The following is a 22,152-nucleotide window of genomic DNA, read 5'->3' on the forward strand; positions in this document are numbered from 1 at the left end:
GTTTCTGTTGTACAACAAAGTGAGTCAGCCATATGCATACATATGTCCCTGTATCGCCTCCCTCTTGAGGCTTCTTCCCATTCTCCCTCTCCCACCCCTCTAGGTGATCACAAAGCACCAAGCTGATCTCCCTGTGCTATGCGGCTGCTTCCCACTAGCTATCTATTTTACATTCTGTAGTGTATATATGTCGATGCTACCCTCACTTCGCCCCAGCTCCAGCCCCCTCCGTGTCCTCAAGTCCATTCTCTATGTCTACATCTTTATTCCTGCCCTGTAACTAGGTTCATCAGTACCATTTTTTTTTAAGATTCCACATACAAATACAGTATTTGTTTTTCTCTTTCTGACTTACTTCACTCTGTATGACAAGTCTCTAGGTCCATCCATGTATCTATAAATGACCCAATTTCATTCCTTTTTATGGCTGAGTAATATTCCATTGTATATATGTACCACATCTTCTTTATTCATTCGTCTGTCATTGGACATTTAGGTTGCTTCCATGACCTGGCTATTGTAAATAGTGCTGCAATGAACATTGGGGTGCATGTGTCTTTTTGAATTATGGTTTTCTCTGGGAATATGCCCAATAGTGGGATTGCTGGGTCATATGGTAGTTCTATTTTTAGTTTTTTAAAGAACCTCCATACTGCTCTCCATAGTGGCTGTATCAAGTTACATTCCTACCAGCAATCCAAGAGGGTTCCTTTTTCTCCACACCCTCTCCAGCATTTGTTGTTTGTAGGTTTTCTGATGATGCCCATTCTGACTGGTGTGAGGTGGTACCTCATTGTAGTTTTGATTTGTATTTCTCTAATAATTAGTGATGTTGATCAGCTTTTCATGTGCTTCTTGGCCATCTGTATGTCTTCTTTGGAGAAATGTCTATTTAGGTTTTCTGCCCATTTTTTGATTGGGTTCTTTGTTTTTTGAGCTGCATGGGCTGTTTATATATTTTGGAGATTAATCCTTTGTCCATTGATTCATTTGCAAATATTTTCTCCCATTCTAGGGTTGTCTTTTCGTTTTGTTTATATTTTCCTTTGCTGTGTAAAAGCTTTTAAGTTTCATTAGGTCCCATTTGTTTATTTTTTTAATTTCCATTACTCAAGGAGATGGGTCAAAAAAGATCTTGCTATGATTTATGTCAAAGAGTGTTCTTTCTATGTTTTCCTCTAAGAGTTTTATAGTGTCCGGTCTTACATTTAGGTCTTTAATCCATTTTGAGATTATTTTTGTATATGGTGTTAAGGAGTGTTCTAATTTCATTCGTTTACATGTAGGTGTCCAGTTTTCCCAGCACCACTTATTGAAGAGTCTATCTTTTCTCCACTGTATATCCTTGCCTCCTTTGTCACAGATTAGTTGACCATAGGTGCGTCTTTATATCTGGGCTTTCTATCCTGTTCCATTGATCTATATTTCTGTTTTTGTGCCAGTACCATATTGTCTTGATTACTGTAGCTTTGTAGTATAGTCTGAAGTCAGGGAGTCTGATTCCTCCAGCTCTGTTTTTTTTTTTTCCCCTCAAGACTGCTTTGGCTATTCAGGGTCTTTTGTGTCTCCCTACAAATTTTAAGATTTTTTTGTTCTAGTTCTGTAAAAAATGCCATTGGTAATTTGATAGGGATGCATTGAATCTGTAGATTGCTTTGGGTAGTATAGTCATTTTCACAATATTGATTCTTCCAATCCAAGAAGATGGTATATCTCTCTATCTGTTTGTGTCATCTTTGATTTCTTTCATCAGTGTCTTATAGTTTTCTGAGTACAGAAAATACAGTTTTCTTTTACATTCTTAGGTAGGATTGTTCCTAGGTATTTTATTCTTTCTGTTGCAATGGTGAGTGGGATTGTTTCCTTAATTTCTTTCTGATCTTTTGTTGTTAGTGTATAGGAATGCAAGAGATTTCTGTGCATTAATTTTGTATCCTGCAACTTTACCAGATTCATTGATTAGCTCTAGCAGTTTTCTGGTGGCATCTTTAGGATTACCTACGTATAGTATCATGTCATCTGCAAACAGTGACAGTTTTACTTTTTCTTTTCCAATTTGGGTTCCTTTTATTTCTTTTTCTTCCCTGATTGCCATGGCTAGGACTTCCAAAACTATGTTGAATAAGAGGGGTGAGAGTAGACATCCTTGTCTTGTTCCTGATCTTAGAGGAAATGCTTTCAGTTTTTCACCATTGAGAATGATGTTTGCTGTGGGTTTTTCATATGGCCTTTATTATGTTGAGGTAGGTTCCCTCTATGCCCACTTTCTGGAGAGTTTTTATTATAAATGGGTGTTGAATTTTGTCGAAACCTTTTTCTGCATCTATTGAGATGATCACATGGTTTTTATTCTTCAGTTTGTCAGTATGGTGTATCACATTGATTGATTTGCATATATTGAAGAATCCTTGCATCCCTGGGATAAATCCCACTTGATCATAGTGTATGATCCTTTAAATACTTTGTTGGTTTCTGTTTGCTGGTATTTTGTTGAGGATTTTTGCATCTATATTCATCAGTGATAGTGGTCTGTAATTTTCTTCTTTTTGTAGTATCTTTGTCTGGTTTTGGTATCAGGGTGATGGTGGCCTCGTAGAATGAGTTTGGGAGTGTTCCTTCCTCTGCAATTTTTTTGAAGAGTTTGAGAAGGATGGGTGTCAGCTCTTCTCTAAATGTTTGATAGAATTCACCTGTGAAGCCATCTGGTCCTGGACTTTTGTTTGTTGGAAGATTTTTAATCACAGTTTCAATTTCATTACTTGTGATTGGTCTGTTCATATTTTCTGTTTCTTCCTGGTTCAGTCTTGGAAGGTTATACCTTTCTAAGAATTTGTCCATTTCTTCGAGGTTGTCCATTTTATTGGCATAGAGTTGCTTGTCATAGTCTCTTAGGATGCTTTATATTTCTGCAGTTTCTGTTGTAACTTCTCCTTTTTTCATTTCTAATTTTATTGATTTGAGTCCTCTCCCTCTTTTTCTTGATGAGTCTGGCTAAAGGTTTGTCAATTTTGTTTATCTTCTCAAAGAACCAGCTTTTAGTTGTATTGATCTTTGCTGTTGTTTTCTTTGTTTCTATTCCATTTATTTCTGCTCTGATCTTTATGATTTCTTTCCTTCTGCTAACTTTGGGTTTTGTTTGTTCTTCTTTCTCTAGTTCCTTTAGGTGTAAGTTTAGATTGTTTATTTGAGATTTTTCTTGTTTCTTGAGGTAGGATTGTATTGCTATAAAATTCCCTCTTAGAACTGCTTTTGCTGCGTCCCATAGGTTTTGGATCATCGTGTTTTCATTGTCATTTGTCTCTAGGTATTTTTTGATTTCCTTTTTGATTCTTTAGTGATCTCTTGGTTATTTAGTAACGTATTGTTTAGCCTCCATGTGTTTGTGTTTTTTACGTTTTTTTCCCCTGTAATGGATTTCTAATCTCATAGCGTTGTAGTCGGAAAAGATGCTTGATATGATTTCAATTTTCTTAAATTTACTGAGGCTTGATTTGTAACCCAAGATGTGATCTACCCTGGAGAATGTTCCCTGTGCACTTGAGAAGAAAGTGTAATCTACTGTTTTCGGATGGAATATCCTATAAATATCAATTAAATCTATCTGGTCTATTGTGTCATTTAAAGCTTGTGTTTCCTTATTAATTTTCTGTCTGGATGATCTGTCCATTAGTATAAGTGAGATGTTAAAGTCCCCCACTATTATTGTGTTACTTTTTATTTGCTTTTTTATAGCTGTTAGCATTTGCCTTGTGTATTGAGGTGCTCCTATGTTGGGTTATATATATTTATAATTGTAGTATCTTCTTCTTGGTTTGATCCCTTGATCATTATGTAGTGTCCTTCCTTGTCACTTGTAACATTCTTTATTTTAAAGTTTATTTTATCTGATATGAGTATTGCTGCTCCAGCTTTCTTTTGATTTCCATTTGCATGGAATATCTTTTTCCATCCCCTCACTGTCAGTCTGTATGTGTCCCTAGGTCTGAAGTGGGTTTCTTGTAGACAGCATATATCTGGGTCTTGTTTCTGTATCCATTCAGTGAGCCTGTGTCTTTTGGTTGGAGCATTTAATCCATTCATGTTTAAGGTAATTATCGATATGTATGTTCCTATTACCGTTTTGTTAATTGTTGTAGTTTTGTTTTTGCAGGTCTTTTTCTTCTCTTGTGTTTCCCACTTAGAGAAGTTCCTTTAGCATTTGTTGTAGAGCTGGTTTGGTGGTGCTGAATTCTCTTAGCTTTTTGCTTGTCTGTAAAGCTTTTGATTTCTCCATCGAATCTGAATGAGATCCTTGCTGGGTAGAGTAATCTTGGTTGTAGGTTCTTCCCTTTCCTCACTTTAAATATATCATGCCACTCCCTTCTGGCTTGTAGAGTTTCTGCTGAGAAATCAGCTGTTAACCTTATAGGAGTTCCCTTGTATGTTATTTGTCTTTTTTTTCCCTTGTTGCTTTCAGTAGTTTTTCTTTGTCTTTAATTTTTGTCAGTTTGATTACTACGTCTCTCGGTGTGTTTCTCCTTGGGTTATCCTGCCTGGGACTGTCTGCACTTCCTGGACTTGGGTGGCTATTTCCTTTCCCATGTTAGGGAAGTTTTCGACTATAATCTCTTCAAATATTTTCTCAGGTCCTTTCTCTCTCTCTTCTCCTTCTGGGACCCCTATAATGCGAATGTTGTTGCGTTTAATGTTGTCCCAGAGGTCTCTTAGGCTGTCTTCATTTCTTTTCATTCTTTTTTCTTTATTCTGTTCCGCAGCAGTATATTTCACCATTCTGTCTTCCATATGACTTATCTGTTCTTCTGCCTCAGTTATTCTGCTATTGATTCCTTCTAGTGTATTTTTCCTTTCAGTTATTGTATTATTCATCTCTGTGTGTGTGTTCTTTAATTCTTCTAGGTCTTTGTTAAACATTTCTTGCATTTTCTCGATCTTTGCCTCCATTCTTTTTCTGAGGTCCTGGATCATCTTCACTATCATTATTCTGAATTCCTTTTCTGGAAGGTTTGCCTATCTCCACTTCATTTAGTTGTTTTTCTGGGGTTTTATCTTGTTCCTTTATCTGGTACATAGTCCTCTGCCTTTTCATTTTGTCTGTCTTTTTGTGAATGTGGTTTTCATTCAACAGGCTTCAGAATTGGTGTTCTTCTTACTTCTGCTTGTCTGCCCTCTGGTAGATCTGTTTTTCTTTCTGACTTACTTCATTCTGTATGACAGACTTTTAAGTCCATCCACCTCACTACAGATAACTCATATCAAAGAAACAAACAATCCTGTTAAAAATATGGGCAAAAGACCTAAACAGACATTTCCCCAAGGAAGGCCTACAGATGGCCAAGAGGCACATGAAAAGATGCTCAGCATTACTAATAATTAGAGAAATGCAAGTCAGAACTACAGTGAGGTATCCCCAGACCGTGCTTTGAAATGAGGACTAACTTCCGTTGGAAGAAACGTCTAGAAGAGCAGAGTTCAAAGAGGCTGTGATTTCTCAGCAGCCTGCAGACTGTACACTGGGAGTCAGGGTTGATCCCTACCTGACCCCTTTGTTCCAGGGGAACCTTGGAGGAGGCACAGTCTTTGGGGCTTTTCCGTTGTTGAACCTATAACCACAGCAGAGGAGCAGTGTTGGTTCTTTGTTATTTATAGTGTTTTTCCTGGATTGGCTGGCATCCTCTCATGAGGTCCATCCTGTTGTGTTATAAAGGCAGAATTCCTATAAATTAGACGTCAGGATCTGGGGAATTGGTCACCTGCCAACTATTTTGACCTTTCTTTAAGCAGAATGGAAAATACGTTGTACTTTTACCCTGCTATGCAGATTGCCTCGTTCTTCTGAAGCAGAGGCTGGCTAACTTCTTAAAGGTCCAGGTATTGAACATCATCTTAGGCTTTGTGAACCATATGGTGTCTGTCACAACTTCTCAACTGTGCAGTTATAGAGCAAAAGCCATCCGTAGGTGATAAGTGAATGAATGGGTGTGGCAGTCTTTCAGTAAAACTATGTATTTACCAAAACAGGCAGCAGGAAGGGTTTGGTCTGTGGGCCATTGTTTGCCTGCTCTGCCCTCCCTGCTCTACTCCCCCTGCTCTATGGGGGGGGGGTCTTAGATGGAGTGGAAGCCTCTTTCTTGCCAATATGGATGACACTGCATTGCAAATGTCAGTGCGTTATTATGCTACAAGACCCTTCCCCAATTGAGCTGAGAGTGGGGAATGAAAAGGGGACAGTAGACCCTTCCTTCTTGTCCCGTTGATGGTGATGTGGCTAATCAAGGGGTGTGGACGCAGAGAACATCTTCAGGCCGCTTTAATCTTTAATGATGTCACTGCTCTTGTCTGGATGGTGGGCCGCCGGGACTTCCAATGCGATGGTGTTAGTGTGTTTTGTGTTGGCTGGTCGGTTGGCCACCATTTAACTTTCTGCCTAGGACTTTGCTAAGACATTCCTTCTTTTATTTCCTTCATCCTTCTAATAGATAAAGAGGAAAACAAGGTGAGTGCTGACGACTTGACACATATGGTAGTTTAGTTCTCTGCAATTTTCAGGCTTTGGTCTTACTTCAAAGGCAACCTACTCTACATCTTGAAGTGTGGGTTGGGATTCACTGACTTCTCCTTCCGGATGGGGGATGGCTCTACGAAGAAAGGAAAGCAGTTTCCAGTTTTATACATGTGATTCCCTTGATAGACTTCCAACAGGAAAAATTAACACACAATTGCACACTGCACGAATCTATTTTCACATGAAGACCCAGAGGAGGTACACTGGGGTCGCGGCTGATGCCTCATAGACCTACACATTCAGTGTTAAAATGTTCACGTGCTGACAGCACAGTTCCATGGGGTGGGGTGCATGGAGGTTGGCTGGTCTTGTACCTTGTGTCTACTTGCTTTTGTACGCATGCATTGCTTATAGATTGTTAGGAGTAGTTCAGCTTCAAGCGACAAAAGCCCTCCTCATGTTGCTGGAACCATCCAGTTTCAATCACTTTGAGGTCTTGCAAGAAGAAATAACGTAACCTCACCCCCTCTTTTCTGGCTTACCCTGTGCCACCGTAACTTAGATGGGTGCCGTCTCTGTGAAAAGGCTGGATTAACGTCTTTTGCTAATTACAGCTGATTTAACAGAGTGATTTGCAGGTGATTTAACAGTGGGGCGGCTTCATGAGCGTGAAGAGTATTTTTAACCCAGCCGTGTGGGTTTGAGAGCTATTCGCAGGTGAGTTATGGGATGTGGAGCTTCATTTGAGGCTGTGGGGAAGCAGTGGGAGGTGGAGGGGGACTGAGGCTGTGGAACACTTGCATGTGGACAGCCGTTGGGTGATTTGATCCGGAAGTGGGTTGGTGGTCGCCTTCCACGCTCTGACGACAGCTGTCAGTTGGTCTGCTTCATAGGGTGTGAAATGGACACGCTCCCTGTTGTTTGGGATGGGGAGGCTGTCTGGGTGCTGTTATGGGTACAGGTGGAGTCAGAAACTTGATCTGCAGGGCATTTATTCAGTCAACAATCATTTTTCGAGTGCTGTAGACCAGTTTCTCCAATTTTCATGTGCATTTAGCTTACTGGGTTATCTTGTTAAAATGCAGATCCTGACTCAGTAGGTCTGATTCAGTCGGTCTGGGGTTGGGCTGAGATTCTGCATCTCTAACAAGCTCCTGGTTGATGCTGGTGCAGGCCCCACACCTGACTCGCAAGGCCAAAGCTCTGTGTCATTTTGGTGACATATGACAGGTGAAAACAAGCTTCTTCCCGCCTCGGTGTCTTACTTTCCCACCCACGCACCCAGATGCTCCTTCCCTGGGTCTCTGCCTGGCTGTCTTCTTCCTTTCATTCAAGTCTCAGCAGCAGTGTCACCACCTTGGAGAGACTTGTTTCCCTTGATGGCCCAAATCTAAAGTAGTTCCCCATCTCTAATTTACCTCGTACATTTCTCTGAGATTATCTTGTTTCATGTGTCTTTTCTGTCTGTCTCCGTGAGAAAATGAGCTCTAGGAGAGCCAAGCACGTGCACTTGGCTGTTTTGTTGACTCCTGTCTCGTCCTCCCATCCTCAGCTGTGCTAGCAGAATGCCTGGCATATAGTAGATGCTCAGTAAAATTTGTTGCATGAAAGATCAGAAGTGCTGTCTTTAAGGATCCCACTGGCTAGATGGAGAGACGGAAAAGTCAGTAACTAGTTGTGTCTGTGGTGTTAAGAAAGAGTGTAGGGAAAGAGTTATCGGTATAAAGTAGTGTGTCTTTAAAAAAAATCTCTCGGGGCCTCAGTTTCTCATCAGTAAAATGAGCTTAAGTAGCAGTATCTCCCGCATACATTTGTTGTAGGATTAAAAGAGATAATAGATATAAAACACTAAAACCCCAGTACCTGGCATAGAGTAGACCCTGAAGCAATGCAATACCAGTTATGATGATGAAAATGGTGAAGGTGGTGGTTATGCAGGGAAAGCCTGACTTTTCACTTTTCAGAGTGCCCTTTGAGCTCTCTTTCAAAAGGCAAGTAGTAATTCTTTAGGGCAGTGTATTAGATACCAGTGCTGTGTAACCAGTTGTCACAAATTCAGCAGCTTAAAACAACACCCATTTATTAGCTCCCAGCTCCTGTGGGTCGGGAGTATGGGCATGGCTTAGACGGGTCTTCTGCTTCAGGGTCTCTTTCAGGTCATGGTGAAGATGCCAGTTAGGGCTGTGGTGTCATCAGAAGACACAACTGGGGAAGGATCCACGTCCAAGCTCACATGGTTGCAGCCTGTTGGATTCAGGGCCTCAGTTCCTTCCATCTGTTGGTTGGAGGCCTCCCTCAGTTCCTTGCCAGCGGGCATCTCCATTGGGCAGCTCACAGTGTGGCAACTTGCTCCATCAAGGGAGAGAGTGATGGCCAAATAAAAGTTGTAATTTTGTGTGACATAATCACACAAGGGACATTTTTACTGTATTCTGTTAATTAGTAGGAAGTTGCTAGGATAGCCCTACTCAGCGGGGAAGGGAGATTACACAAGGCTGTGACTCTCAGGATTTGGGGATCACTGGTGGTCATCTTAGAGTCTCTCCACCAAAGGCAACAAGAGGAAACAAGACTGGGAGCGAGGATGCGTGGGCTCTGGTGCTGGCGTCACTGCTCCTGGCAACGAGCGAGGGTATGTCCCTCGCCCTAGCCTTCCATTTCCTCTGCAGCACACGGTGAGCTGAGGCATTTTCACATGGGTGCCAGGGAAGCTGGGGCTCCACAGAGGCATCTCAGGGGCCGCTGGGGAGGATAGAGGAGTTGGGAGGTGTACATTCCCTCCTCATCAGAGCAGCTTGGCTTCAACCTGTGTTCAAGATTGGCTCTTCTGTCCAAGGTTTTCTTTGAACAGAGACTTCCATGACTTAAAATCAGGTTGGAACCATTTGCACCAGCTGCCCTCGGAGGGCCCTCTTCTGCTGGCCCCATGTGGTTCTCTTAGGGTTCACAGTGGTTTGCGCCAAGACCAGAACTGTAGACCCTGAGCCAGTTAATGACATTGGCATCATTCTCCCATCCAGAATTACGGGAAAGAGGGACCTGAGGCTGCACTGGGGTGGGTGGGGAGGCGAGTTACTGAGTTATTGGAAAACCAGTTTCCATGCTTGTGATCAGAACTGTCTATTTCATTCATTGGCGCTACTCAGTCATCATTCCTTTGTTTATTCAACTGTTCAGTGTCACTATGGGGCCTTCTCAGGTTCACCCTCAGCGTGTTTGGTAAATGCCAAGCACGTAGCCTAGGAAATTCCCATCCCAGCCACATCAGGGAGGGGTAGTAACTGAGGTTCTGCTCACCTTGTGGCTTGCTCCCCGGAGGAGGCCAGGGGACCCTGTTCCTTTGATCTCACTACGTCAGGGTCATCGTCCCTCCCTTTTTCTGGAGGCCGCCCCCCACCCCCAGAAAGGAGTACCTCTGGGAAGAGTGGGAAGCATGGGCAGTGCAGATTAGTAGGGTAAGGAGGACTTGACCCCAGAAGCAGGAAATGTATTTTGGTAATAGGGTTTCCACTTTTTAGACTTGTGGGTTAAATTCCACGAACCTAGAATAACCCAGGGAGAAGTCTTGCTGGTTTTCTAGACTAGAGGCACACACCTTTCCCTTTTCCTCTTTCCCCCTCACTTCCTGTCTTCCTCTGCATATTTTTAACTTGTATAAAAGACATTGCTCAGAGTCACAGGACTCAGAGCCACAGTGGGTCCTGGTTTAGGGACTAACTGCTACTAACCAGCTGTGGGACCACAGCCCAGCCGCCCTGGGCCACGGTGGAGGTTGGGCTGCATGATTTTGAAGCCCCTCCTGACCTTGCCTGATAGGTAGGCTTCTGTCTGATTGCAGTGTCCAGAATCGTTAAAATGCATTGTCTTCCCAGCTCCTCCCCGAGGCAGATGGAGCCCGCAGGGGGACTGTCCTTAAAAGCAACAGGTTGGGTGCTCGGCTGGCTCACAAAGGAAGTCTCCGGGGAGGTCCAGCCTCCCTGCTGCTCCCTGGGCAGGGGCTCTGGGCCCTCTCACAGCCCGAGGGGCGGGAGAGGAGCCCTGCCCTCTTGGAGAAGGGGTTACTGAGCCAGGGAGTGGGGGAAGTGCTCCCAGAGGCAGACCCTGGAACACTAGACAGAGGTGGAATGCAATCCTGGGATGAGCTCTGGAAGGACAAGAAAGACCTCCCAGGAATAGGAATGGTAGTAATACCAGCTGAGGCTTTCCTGACTCTTCTGTCTATGCAAGATAGTTACGTACATTATCAATAATACCGGGGATGACGTGGTGCCCCATTTTACAGAAGGAAACTGAGGCTTCGAGAGCTCAAGGGACCTGGCCCAGGTGACTCAGCTGGGAAGTGATGGAGCTGAGACTGGGAGCCAGGTTTGATTTCAAAGCCCACCCCCCCCCCCTTTCCATTGCCCCCAGCGAAAAGATCATAAGAGGGACGCAAAAAGGGCTTCTAAGTCAGGTCACATTCACAGACGGGCACCTGGCGGTTAGGATTTGGACCGATCTTTTTGGGGGACACAGCTGAACCCACAATTGTGGGGATGCCTTTAAGGCGAGAATAGGCAGAAAGCCGGGGGGTAGGGCTCACGCATAGCTGGGACGCCTGAAGCTGGAGAGGCCAGCTCACGAGGGCTTTTGGACCCTGCTGAGGACTTCGGACTTAGTTCTGGACTAGGCACTGGGCGGGGGCGGGGGGGGGGGGCATGGAGTGTGGGTGTGGATGGTCAGGTGGGCGTGGTGAGCGCCGGAAGGAGGATGCATGGGACGAGGACAAGAAGGGTGTGATCTGGGGCCATCACGAGTCTTCTGTAAAACCCCTCAGGGAGGGACGAGCAGGGCCTGAACCCAGGCGTGGATGGAAGGATGAGAGAGGAGGGCTGGGGGGTGACTGGGAATTGAGGTGGCCAAGTGGGCAGGGCTCGATCTTGAAGGCAAAGGGCAGGAGAGGAGGGAGTGTCTGTTGAGTGATTTGAAGGAGTTAGTCGAGGAGGGTGGACTTGCCCTTGAAGGAGCAGAGAGCACGACGGGAGGAAAAGCACGCGAGAGAGGCGTGGAAGCCTGGCCACTCCACCTTGTGGACCTCGGATTCATCTCCCAGAGAATGTGGGACCTGGCCTGGTTCATCTGAAAGGTGTCTTCCGGCTTTAACATTCCGAGGTTTCTGTGATTCTGAACTAGTGCAGGCTGCGGCAATCAGAGGAGGCTTCGTGGGGGAGGGGGTCTTGACTTGGGGGAGGATGTAGAGGGCGTTTCAGGGTGAGGACGGCTGATACTGAGGCCCAGAGCTGAGCTGAGTGCTTTGATGAGCCCGGAGAACCTTTCCCCAGCAGGGCAGCGGCAGGGCCTCGGCAGGGCCTGTCCTCCTGTCTCGGGACGTGCAATTACTGTCCCTCATCAATATTTCAGTCTCCGCTTTCACAGAGCGCCTCCCTCTGCCTTTCACCTTTGTCAGCAGCCTTCGTAAATACAAAAGGAAGAAGCGCTGCCCCACCAGCCCAGCCCGTAGGCCCAAAGACAGAGGGGCTTCCCCGGCCCTTGAAGCCTTTGCATTTGTTTGTAACTGGAGACAAAGGAGACTTCTGGAAACTGAGCCCCCAGTCCCTTCACCTGCAAACTGGGGGCTGTCATGCTTTTCCCCCAGTTCCTCAACTCCCCTCCCCACGGGTGTAAAATTAATTCTGTTGTGCTGTCTTCCTTCTCTCCCTTCAGACAGAAACTCTTCATCCGAAGCCCTCAGGCACTGGGAGCACCTCGAGTAGAGACCTTAGAGACTTTTCAGAAATTTTTTTTTTAATTAAAATTTAATTGACGTTATCTAGTTTTTGTTTTGTTTTGTTTCGGCTGCTCTGGGTCTTAGTTGCGGCACGCATGCGGGATCTAGTTCCCTGACCAGGGATCGACCCCGGGCCCCCTGCATTGGGAGCTCGGAGTCTTAACCACTGGACCACCAGGGAAGTCCCCAGAAATGGTTTTAACTGGTTGTCAGAGGCGGGGGTGGGCGGTAGGTGAAATGAGTGAAGGGACTCTAAAGCTACAGGCTTCTGGTTTAAACACAAGTAAGTCATGGGGATGTCATGAATAGCCTGGCGACTGTAGCTGACAGTGCTGTATTGCATGTTTGACAGTTGCTGAGAGAGTAGATTTTCAAAGTTCTCATCACAGGAAAAAATATCTGTGACTGGATGGATGTTGACTTATTGCGGTGATCATTTTGCAACATAGAAAAATATCGAATCCGTATGCTGTACACCTGAAACTAATGTTATATCTCAGTTTAAAAAATAGAAACTAGTTATGTCAGTTTAAAAATGGAAAATTTTTAAAATAGTTTTAAGCTTCTGTGTAGGTGACTGCTTTTGCAGCAGAATCCTCACCTGCCCGGCATAAAGAAACGCTGCGGTTCGATTTTCCGTCGGGGGTCAGTGCGGAACCCTTGTCTCCTGTAAGTGGACAAGGCTGTGCATCTGAGGGCAGAGCTTATGTCACACAGGTTTGGATCCCCCCACTGGGAGTCAGGGCTTGTGGTTCCTCAGTGTCACGCAGTGGGGCGGGGCGGTGCTCCCAGAACACCGTTGGCTCCCTCTCTAGCACTGCTCGACTGGGACACCTCCCTCTAGCATCTCCCTCTCTCAGCTGTGAATGCAGGGATAGGAACATTGTCTTGCTTGTGTTTAAATCTCTGTATGCTCAGAGCCTTATGTAGTAAGTATACAATAAAGGTCGGTGGATACAGATTAATGTGTCCAAGTCATTTTGCAAATACTTACTGAGCACCTGCTGTGTGCCAGCCTCCCTTCCAGGCTCTAGCGATAAGAGCTGTGAACCAAATAGACGAAGCCTGTTCTCACGGAGCCTCCATTCCTGTGGGCAAGACAGACTATCCATGAATGAACACGTGTGGTAACGGACGTGATTTGGGGTGATGAGGAACCCCATTCAAGCAGGGTTAGGGAACAGAGTGGGAAAGCTATTTTGGAAGGGATGGTTGAGGAGGGCCTCTCTGAAGAGGTGACTTTTGGGTAGGCACTAAAGGGATGTGAAGGGTGAGCCAGGTGAAATTCTAAGGGAAGAGTGTTGGTGGCAGAGGGAACACCAAGGATGAAAGCCCAGAGGTGGGGATGAGCTTGGCAGGTTAGGGGAATGGTGGCTGGAGTGGAGTGGGAGAGCTCCACAAGGCTAGATCATGCAGGCTCTTAAAGGTCAAGGTTGCCTTCATTTCCAGGAAGTCTGTTGACGCAGAGGATGACCCTGGGCATTTCCTGGCAGTCTTCCACGTTGTCTGCACAGAATAGAATCCATTGGTAGAAACGGCTTTGTGGGGTGGCCCCTTGGGTGCCGTATGTTCTCAAGAACAGTTATTTGAGATCCTGCTACGGGGAGACACTGAGGCGCGGCACCAAGGACGAGGCAGACTCAGCTTCTGCCTTCTAGAAGCTCTGTCCCGCGGGACTCAGGCTCCCTCCAGCCTACCCTCCTCCGTGCAGCTCCGACGGGCGGCACACCCCAAAGTGGGCTGGGGCCTGGGTTCCCCCCGTGGGCCTCCTGCGTGCGTCTGCATGGTTCGGCATCACAGCGTTCCCCTTTGCGGATTGGTCCATCTGGGGGATTAAATCTAGCATCCGGATGCTTAGGCTTGGATCCCAGCCCAGCCACTCTGTGGCTCCCGATCTGGTGCAGTGCCTGGAGCCACGTGTGAAATACGTAGATGTTGAAGGAATGGGTGAACAGCGTGTTGCTTTGGGCAAGTCACTGAATCTCCTGGTGTCTCCGTTTCTTACCTATGAAGCAGGGATAACAGAGGATTAAATGAGATAGTGCTTATGACAGGAGTCTGAGTCGCTGTGCCCAGCGTGTAGCAGGTGTGCAGGAAACGTAACTGCTATTTTTATGCCGTTGTTCCGGTCGTCCCTGACTGCTCAAGGCTTTCAGAGCCTAGTTTCCTTTCCACATTCACTCCCCATCGTATCTCTTTTTCTCCCCAAGTCTGTCCAAGATGAGACTCAATGATCATTTGCCAAAGTACTATTTTCCCCCCAATAAGACATTTGCCTTTTACCTCCAGGGGACTCTGATGGTGGGACTTGAAGGTTCCTGGCTGCACATGGTGATAAAAGTCAGAACCAGCTACAGCCGTCTCTGAACTGCCATCCTGGAAGAGACTCCAGAGGCCACCTTGTGCAGTCCCCATATTTTTTAGGACATTAGTAAATTGCTTTCTGTATTGGACTGATACTTGGTATTCTAGGAGTCTGCAGGCAGCGTGGCAGGGGTGGGGAGATATGAACGCGTGAGGATGCCAGGGCCCAGGGGAGGAACCGTGTGGTCCTGACATCACCCAGCGGCGGTTAGAAACCTGACTAATGAGGGCATTCTGCACTTGGTGATTTCTTGTTCTTGTCAGTGGTCCCTTGAGATTGGGCCGGTCTCCAGATCTTTTCAGAGATAAAGGAGCAGAGCATAGTGTTCTGTCTTCAGCAGCCGTCACATCTCTCTCAGCCGGGCAAGCTGGAGGGAAACGGAAACGGAGGCTGAGAAGTTGGGATGGAAACACGCAGACTATGTTTACTGAGTTTCTCCGAGCCATGGGATGGGCCATGTGGAAACTACGTTCTCGCTTCCTTGTGCATCCTCTTTTTTTTTTTTTTCTCGTTACACGAGCCTCTCACTGCTGTGGCCTCTCCCGTTGCGGAGCACAGGCTCTGCACGCGCAGGCTCAGCGGCCATGGCTCACGGGCCCAGCCGCTCCGCGGCATGTGGGATCCTCCCGGACCGGGACACGAACCCGTGTCCCCTGCATCGGCAGGCGGACTCTCAACCACTGCACCACCAGGGAAGCCCCACAGCCTCTTTGTCTTCACTTCCTAGGGCCTGTCAACATTCCAGATCCTCCGGCCCTGCCCCACTGCAGCCCCTAGAGGTGTCTAGTCTGTGTTACTACAGCGTGGAAAGGACAGGGCTTGGAAGCCATTCGCTGGCTGTGTGCCCGTCCCATGGAGTTAAACATCACGACTCTGGGCCTCGGTGTCACTGCTCGATGGAAATCTAGAATGTCCCGCACAGACAGGTCATGAGGCTTCAGGGTCCCCGTAAATTATTCTTTCTCCGTTGCCTCTCCCAAGGTCTGTCTCAAAATCCATAGACATCATTATTGTCACTTGTGTCGCCTTTCTCTTCTTCCTTAGTTGCATTGAGGGCAGTGGGGGTCTTTCTATAAAGTGAAAGCTGCTCATAGTGGAAATCATTTTAGACCCTCACAGAAGTTATTATTGTGGCTCAACAGCTGGGCAGAAATGCTGGGAAACCATTCCCCTGTCCCACCGGGTCCCAGTGGAGGAGAAACTTGTGACCCCACCTTGGGGGCCTGTGCTCACAGGGAGCTTGTAGGAGTGGGTTTGGGAGGGATCTTCCCAAGACAAACAGCATTTTTTCCTCTATTTGCAGCAAGGGGATGGCTTTGAACCCATGAGTGTGGCCTTTATAACTCAGTGCTCAGAGTGTTTGAGCTAATAGGCCTTTAGAGATTCTAAAAGAACCCTCTGTTTGGGACTCAGTTCTAAGATCCTGAAAATCATCTATCAGGAGGGTCCTTTGAGCTGATCCAGGTACCAGCAAACACACCTCCCATCTCTCCATAGCGTGACCACAGCAGACATCACCAGTGGATCCTAGCACTTTTCTCCACACTGAGCTAGAATGGAGCCTCGGGATCCTCGCCCCACAGTGTCCAAGACTGAGAAACCCTACGCCTTTGCAGTTATAGAAATTGAGACCCGGAGCCTTACATATCCAGCTCAAGGCAGATCTTCTTGTTAGGTGGGCTAAAACATGCACACACACAAATGTTCATGCACACGTGAAGTTTATACTCATATAAAGTTTATATAAGCAGCTTTCATAATGTATAAACACACATGGATGTGTGTGTGTGTGTGTATAGTAATATATACATAAAACTTCTCCCCCTAGTTCTTCACATCTGAGGTTCTCCATCAGGACCGATTCACCAGAGGCAAAATTTGCTGACGTCTCTGAAGAATAAAGTGTACCGTCACTCCAATAAAATATCATAGCCGCTTCGGTCAGCCACATTAAAGCTGCAAGAATCTTTAGGAAATTGAGCCTCGTGGGTCAGATGGACCACATTTTGTGGAACAGGCGAAATGCATCTGAAGTTGAGGGTGACTGACAAGTCGGGACATCTTTAGCTAGGCAGGGAAGTGCAGTTACAAAATACCTTTGAGCTTCAATCAGGTCTGGCAGAAAATTCAATCCTTTTCTGGAAGGCAGAGAAAGGTTTGTTTTAAATGGTGAGTTTCTCTTTGGGTAGAAGGGTATTCCTTGGGTGCGTGGGACTTGTGTCACTGCCCTCATTTCCCTGCCTCCTCTTCCTCCACCTTCCTTCTCCGGGAAACTTTCCCTCTCCTGACAGCCTGCAGCACCTCTAGTTACATTCCTGCTGAGATACACTGTCTTAGGTTCTGTTGTTCTGTCCTCAGTGAGACATTCCCAAGCTCCAGTTGGGCACGAGCTCTCTTGCGGATCTGACTCCCTTCCTGAGGTATGGAGAGGGGTTCCAGGCCCACCTTGAGCTGTGTGGAAGGTTTAGAGGCTAGGCTGGTCCATGCATTTGTGGCTCCCCAGGGCAGGTCACTATAGGGAAGGACTGGTGTGTCTGTTCCTTTCCACACCAGGATTCACAGGCTTGGGCTGGGCCCCGTCACCAGGGCTGCTATTTAGGGCTGGGGTCTCCTTGCCTTCCAGCCTCACGGATGCTTTGATGCTGACTGCATGCAGGAGCCAGGCTCTCCTCTGTCTTTGCAGTTTACTGATGCTCTTCTGTCTTGGCAACTCCCGTTGCCATGCAACAGCCAAAGGTACCGCGCCAGTGGGCCCCTCCCACTGTTTGTGCATCAGCCCTGCTGTCTGTCCCCCTTAGCGCTCAGTCCTGCTGCAGGATGGGGATGGAGGGACCTGGAGCAGCAAGCTGGGCCGACTTTAATTGAATTCTGCTTGCTACGCCTTCACTAATGATCTGTACGTTAGCAACTTTGAACAGAGCTAAGATGGGGTGAGAGTGGCTAATGGCTGGTTACCTAGTTGCTTCCTGGGACTTTGAATGTCATCTTGACGTTTTACGAACGTGACTCTTTGTTGCTGTGGGGACCTCCCCTAGAAATACAGTGACAGCCGCAAACGGTCATGCTTTGTTATTACTTACTATGTGTTTGTATTCACTTAAGCGTGAAGGCAATATTAGTTCCATTTTACGGAAACTAAATTCTCAGAGAGGTTAAGTAACAGCCAGGATCACACAGCAAGTAAAAGCAGAACTGGGATTCAATCCCAGGCAGTGTGGTTTTATAGTTTGTGCTCTTAACCAGTATTCTATGCTGCCTTTCTACTTATAAAAGGTGAAACCCACCCTAGGGGATCTTAAAAAGCTAATGACCTACTTTTAAAGGCAGTGCTGCTGCTTTATGTATATAGCTACATTTATTAAGTACTTAATAAAGTAAGTACTTAAAACTGTGCTAGGCACTCTTTTAAGTGTTCTTATAATAGCTCATTAATACCCACAACAGTCCTGAGAAGTATTACTATTATTCCCATTTTAGAGATGAGAAAATTGAGGCAGGTGGAGATTCAGTAACCAGTCCAAGGTCATAGAGCCAGGGTGTGACAGAGCCCGAATTGGAACCCAGTAGTCTTGATTCCATATTCTACACACGTAAGTAAAACTACTAGTTTATAAAACAAAATAAGGCAAACTTCTTGACTTGGTGATTGTGGGGGAAGAAATTCTAGGGATAGAGAGGGACAGAAAACCCTCCGGGAGTTGCCATATTAGTTACTGCAGTTCAGTCTATGAGACCCCTCATTTTTCAGAATGTTTTATATTCTGAATGAAAAAAAGAAAAAAGCACATGACAAATACAACCTGTCAAATTTACTTAAAGGAACAATCATTAGGATTTGTGGGCAGTTTACTTAAAAACCAGTCTCCCTTATGTTCTCAATATTCTGTCATGAGCAGTTGCTGTTAAAATTTAGAGAAGAACTCAGAGGATGTCTGATTACATTTTGTAATCTTCCTAACTTGTTGCCCCGTAGCTGAGCACGTCGTAGGCACTTGGGAGCACAGTGCACATGCTGGATTGATTGAAAATTGAAGTGTTATGTGTGGGATTAGAAGATAATGAAGTGGGGAGATTCCAGGCTAGGTATTTAGGGACCACATTTTTTGGGTGCCTCCAGGATACCCAGGCTATACCTTATCCATCTATTCTCCCACTCGTGGATCATTGGGGGATAAATTACAGCATTGTCGGTGATGGTGGTGCAGGTAGTATTGGGGTGATGCGGTGCTGGGAGCCCCCAACACCTGGCTCTCCCTCTTGAAGGCCGACACTCCATGTAGCCATGTTGATCCTGCTTCATAATCTTAGTTTACAGTTGGCAGAAGAGGACAAGATTGCGAAAGAAACCCTGTGCAGTCAGCGCGCTTGGCCATCCGAGCAGCTCCGCTCCACATTCTGCCAAATTGCTATATTCAGAAACGGTTAACGGTTTTGACATATCTGATAACCTACAAAACCGACACGTCCTGGGTTTGATCTTCCCATCTGTGTCAGAGGAGCATGAAATGAGCATGCGAGCCAGGCTGTGATACAGCCCATTGGGGAGGATCTAAATTAAATCGGTGGCTCCCCTGCCGTCCCCCCCCTCGACGGCTTTCCAGTCCCGTGTGCCCCCCACCACACCCCTTCCTCCCAAAGGGTTAAGTTACACAAGAGCCCAGGTGCCTGTTTCTCTCCTTCTCACCCTGTTTGTTCCTCTCCCCATCACTGTCTTCCTTGTTGATCTTATTGTCTCGGAGAAAGTTGACTCATTTGTAACATTTACCAGCCTCCCTCTCCCACTAGTAGGTGTGTGAGCAGCTGGGGGCTTTACCATCTGTGATCCTCCACACTTCCAGCAAATTCTCTTTCTCCCTTTGCGGCGCTGTGCAACCAACCCAAGCTCCGCGCCTTCTCTGTGTCCCATCTACCCCCTCTCTCACACCAGAAATCAAGCTGGAGGGTGATGGGCGTGGGGTGACCTCAAAAAAAAACCCCACTCATTTCCTTCCTTCTAGAAAACTGTGCCAGGCATTTAGTGTTAGGGATAGAGAAGTGAGTACACAGGGTTCCTGCCCTCAAGGAGCTCATGCTTTGGGGAGGAAAGGCAACAATATGGGTGTTCCTAATCGCTGCAGTTTATCGAGCGCTCAAGATGTACGAGGCACCGTGCTTTACCCAGATGATCTCATCTGATCGTCACAACAACCTTGTGAGCTTAGGAAGCCTTCTCATTTTATTTTATTTCTATTTTTTGGCTTTAGGTAGTTTAATAAAAATTTGGGGACAGAATTTCTTTCAACAGATGCACTGTTAGGCCCCAAATGGCCTTTTTATGGCCGGCATATGCTTTGACTGGTTAGGGTCTCGACCACACCACTGTCAGGGCCTTCCTTGGACAGCAGCCCGTGGGGGCTGGGGGCAGAGCAGTGGGGTCTCCTAGTTTTGCCCCGTCCGCCCTAGCTTTAGTGGATATCATAAAGGTGAGAGGAGCTGGGAGCGGAAAGAGCCTCATTTTGGAACTTAACCTTTGCAGCAGATAATCCGCAGAGCTTTTGGTGTCTTTTCTTCGCTCCCCTTCTTTCCCCTCCCCCAGACACAGCCTTCTAGGAAGAACAGTAGGGAAGGGATAATGCTTGGCACCGTTGGGTGTTCAAAGCTCTGTACCCAGGCCGAACGCAGGCACAGAACGTTGGGCCACTAGGGGCAGGCTGGGTGCGTGGAGTCCCATCTGCCCCCGAGCCCAAGGCTGGATGCGGTAACGGACAGGCACGTCACGTTCCGGCTGCATCAGCCCGAAGCCGTACCTGCCGAGGTCAGACTCGGGCATCTCCACGTCCGGGCTGATCAGCTCCAGGTCAAAGCGCTGCTAGCACAAGGAACACGAATTGTTTGGTGCTGCTGACGGCGGAACCCCTCCCCAGGCGCTGGTGGTGCCCCGCTCCCCAGGGCATGCTGTAATTCTTCAGTCGCTTCCCATCCTTGTAAAAGTGTTTCTTCTCTGATCCATCAGGGTTCAGGAATCGGTTGTATTTAAATACCTCTGGGTCTGTGTAGTTCTCCGGGTCCTTCTGGGGACTCAGGAAGGGGAAGAGGAGGAGGCAGTCGCCACATCGCAGGGTGAATTCCCACCCATCTGCCACGGGCAAGGTCAGGTCCGCCACGACCTCGCGGGTGATGAAGGGTGCAGCGGTGAGCCTGAGGCCCTCAGCACGCTGTCCAGCACAGGCACGCTGTCCAGAACCTTCCGTGGGAGGGTGGTCATCTGCGAAATGGGCTGCTCTACTCGCAAGAGAATAGGCTCCAGCTCTCCACGGACAGCAGCCAGGGCCTCGGGATTCTTGAGGAAGAGCAGGGGCCAGAGGCAGCAGGACCCATGCTCCCCTGCATGGCCCAGAGCTGCAGCGCCGGAGCCCGCGCCTGCATCTGCTCTGACACGCCCGCCTCCTCCAGGTACAGCAGGTAACTCTCCAGCCATTTGCTCCGGTGGGCCCGAGTGGCCGGCCTGGCTGGGGACGGCAGCTTCCACAGGCGGCCTTTGACCCTGCACACCTGCTCCCTATCCCCCAGTGACAGGGAGCCACGTGCCAGTTTGGGGAGCAGCAGGTCGAGCTGGCGGAAGGCGTGGAAGCCGTTGGCTGAGTGGATGCCGTCCTGGGCCTGGCTCTCCCGGGTGTGGGGCGCTGCCTCGACACCGTGCAGCGTCAGGTAGCGGCTCCGAGCGGGCAGCTGTAGGAGAATTTGAGGAGTCCCGTCGCATGCCAGCCACTGCCTGCTTCCCTGGTGTCACCCAGCGGGGCAGTGTGGAGGTTGGCATACACGGCTTCCGTGCGCGCCTGGAGTTCTTTGTGGAGGAGAGTGGGTTTCATCTTGGACTTTTCATCGCTGGGGCTGTAATGCGGAAGCTGCACGTCAAAAATCCTCTCCATGAGGAAGACGGCGTAGGCGTGGAAGTCCAGCCTGGTGCGAGGCTCCCACACCACCATGTCGTAGGAGTGTGGGTCCAGGAGGACGGTGGCATACCTGCCCCCCACCAGCACAGTAAAGATATCACCGTGCTTCTCCTTCATCCTAGTGAGGAAGCTGGCAGCATCTTTTCCAAACTCCAAAGCATAGCCCAACCAGGGGATACTGCCCTGCGGCGGAGGCTCTCCAGGTCGCCTCTCTGTGAGCCGGCTTCTCCCAAAGGCTCCGTTTAAGGGCTGGCACAGCACAGGGCTGGAGGAGACCAGTGTGCACCAGCCCTCTCCCACTCCAGGACTGAGCTCACAGACAGGACACAGGAGCGGCGATGTTTGCACAAGAGGCAGGAGGGCAGGATGGTTATGAGCCTGACTTTAGCACCACACTTCCTGGCTTCAAATCCCAGCCATGCTTCTCGCTGGCCGCGTGACTGCTTCCCTACGCCTGCTTCCTCACCGCGTGCGCCGGCGGGTCAGCAGCAGCACAGCCAGAAGCCCAAAGACCATGGCCCAGGACATGGCAGGGCCGGCGACCAGGCTGCGGCTGCGGAGCGCTGTCTTCTCACTTCAGAGATGA

General features: G+C 47.7%; 1 protein-coding gene and 1 pseudogene across 3 annotated transcripts in view; one reads left to right on the top strand and one right to left on the bottom strand.

The window, feature by feature from the left end:
* The window catches only part of CHST11 (carbohydrate sulfotransferase 11), a gene marked incomplete at both ends in the record, with an annotated part of 279,802 nt that overhangs the window by 88,721 nt on the left and 168,929 nt on the right, over positions 1 to 22,152 (top strand). The gene's annotated exons all lie outside the window — the stretch shown is intronic.
* On the bottom strand, positions 20,267 to 22,094 carry LOC309968284 (prostacyclin synthase-like; annotated as a pseudogene). The gene is made up of 2 exons: positions 22,033 to 22,094; positions 20,267 to 21,774 (listed from the first exon to the last, which is right to left on the bottom strand). The product of its transcript is annotated as a prostacyclin synthase-like (transcript).

This window comes from Leucopleurus acutus, assembly GCF_964270905.1.
Source record: "Leucopleurus acutus genome assembly, chromosome: 11".
NCBI classification, from domain to species: Eukaryota; Metazoa; Chordata; class Mammalia; order Artiodactyla; family Delphinidae; genus Leucopleurus; species Leucopleurus acutus.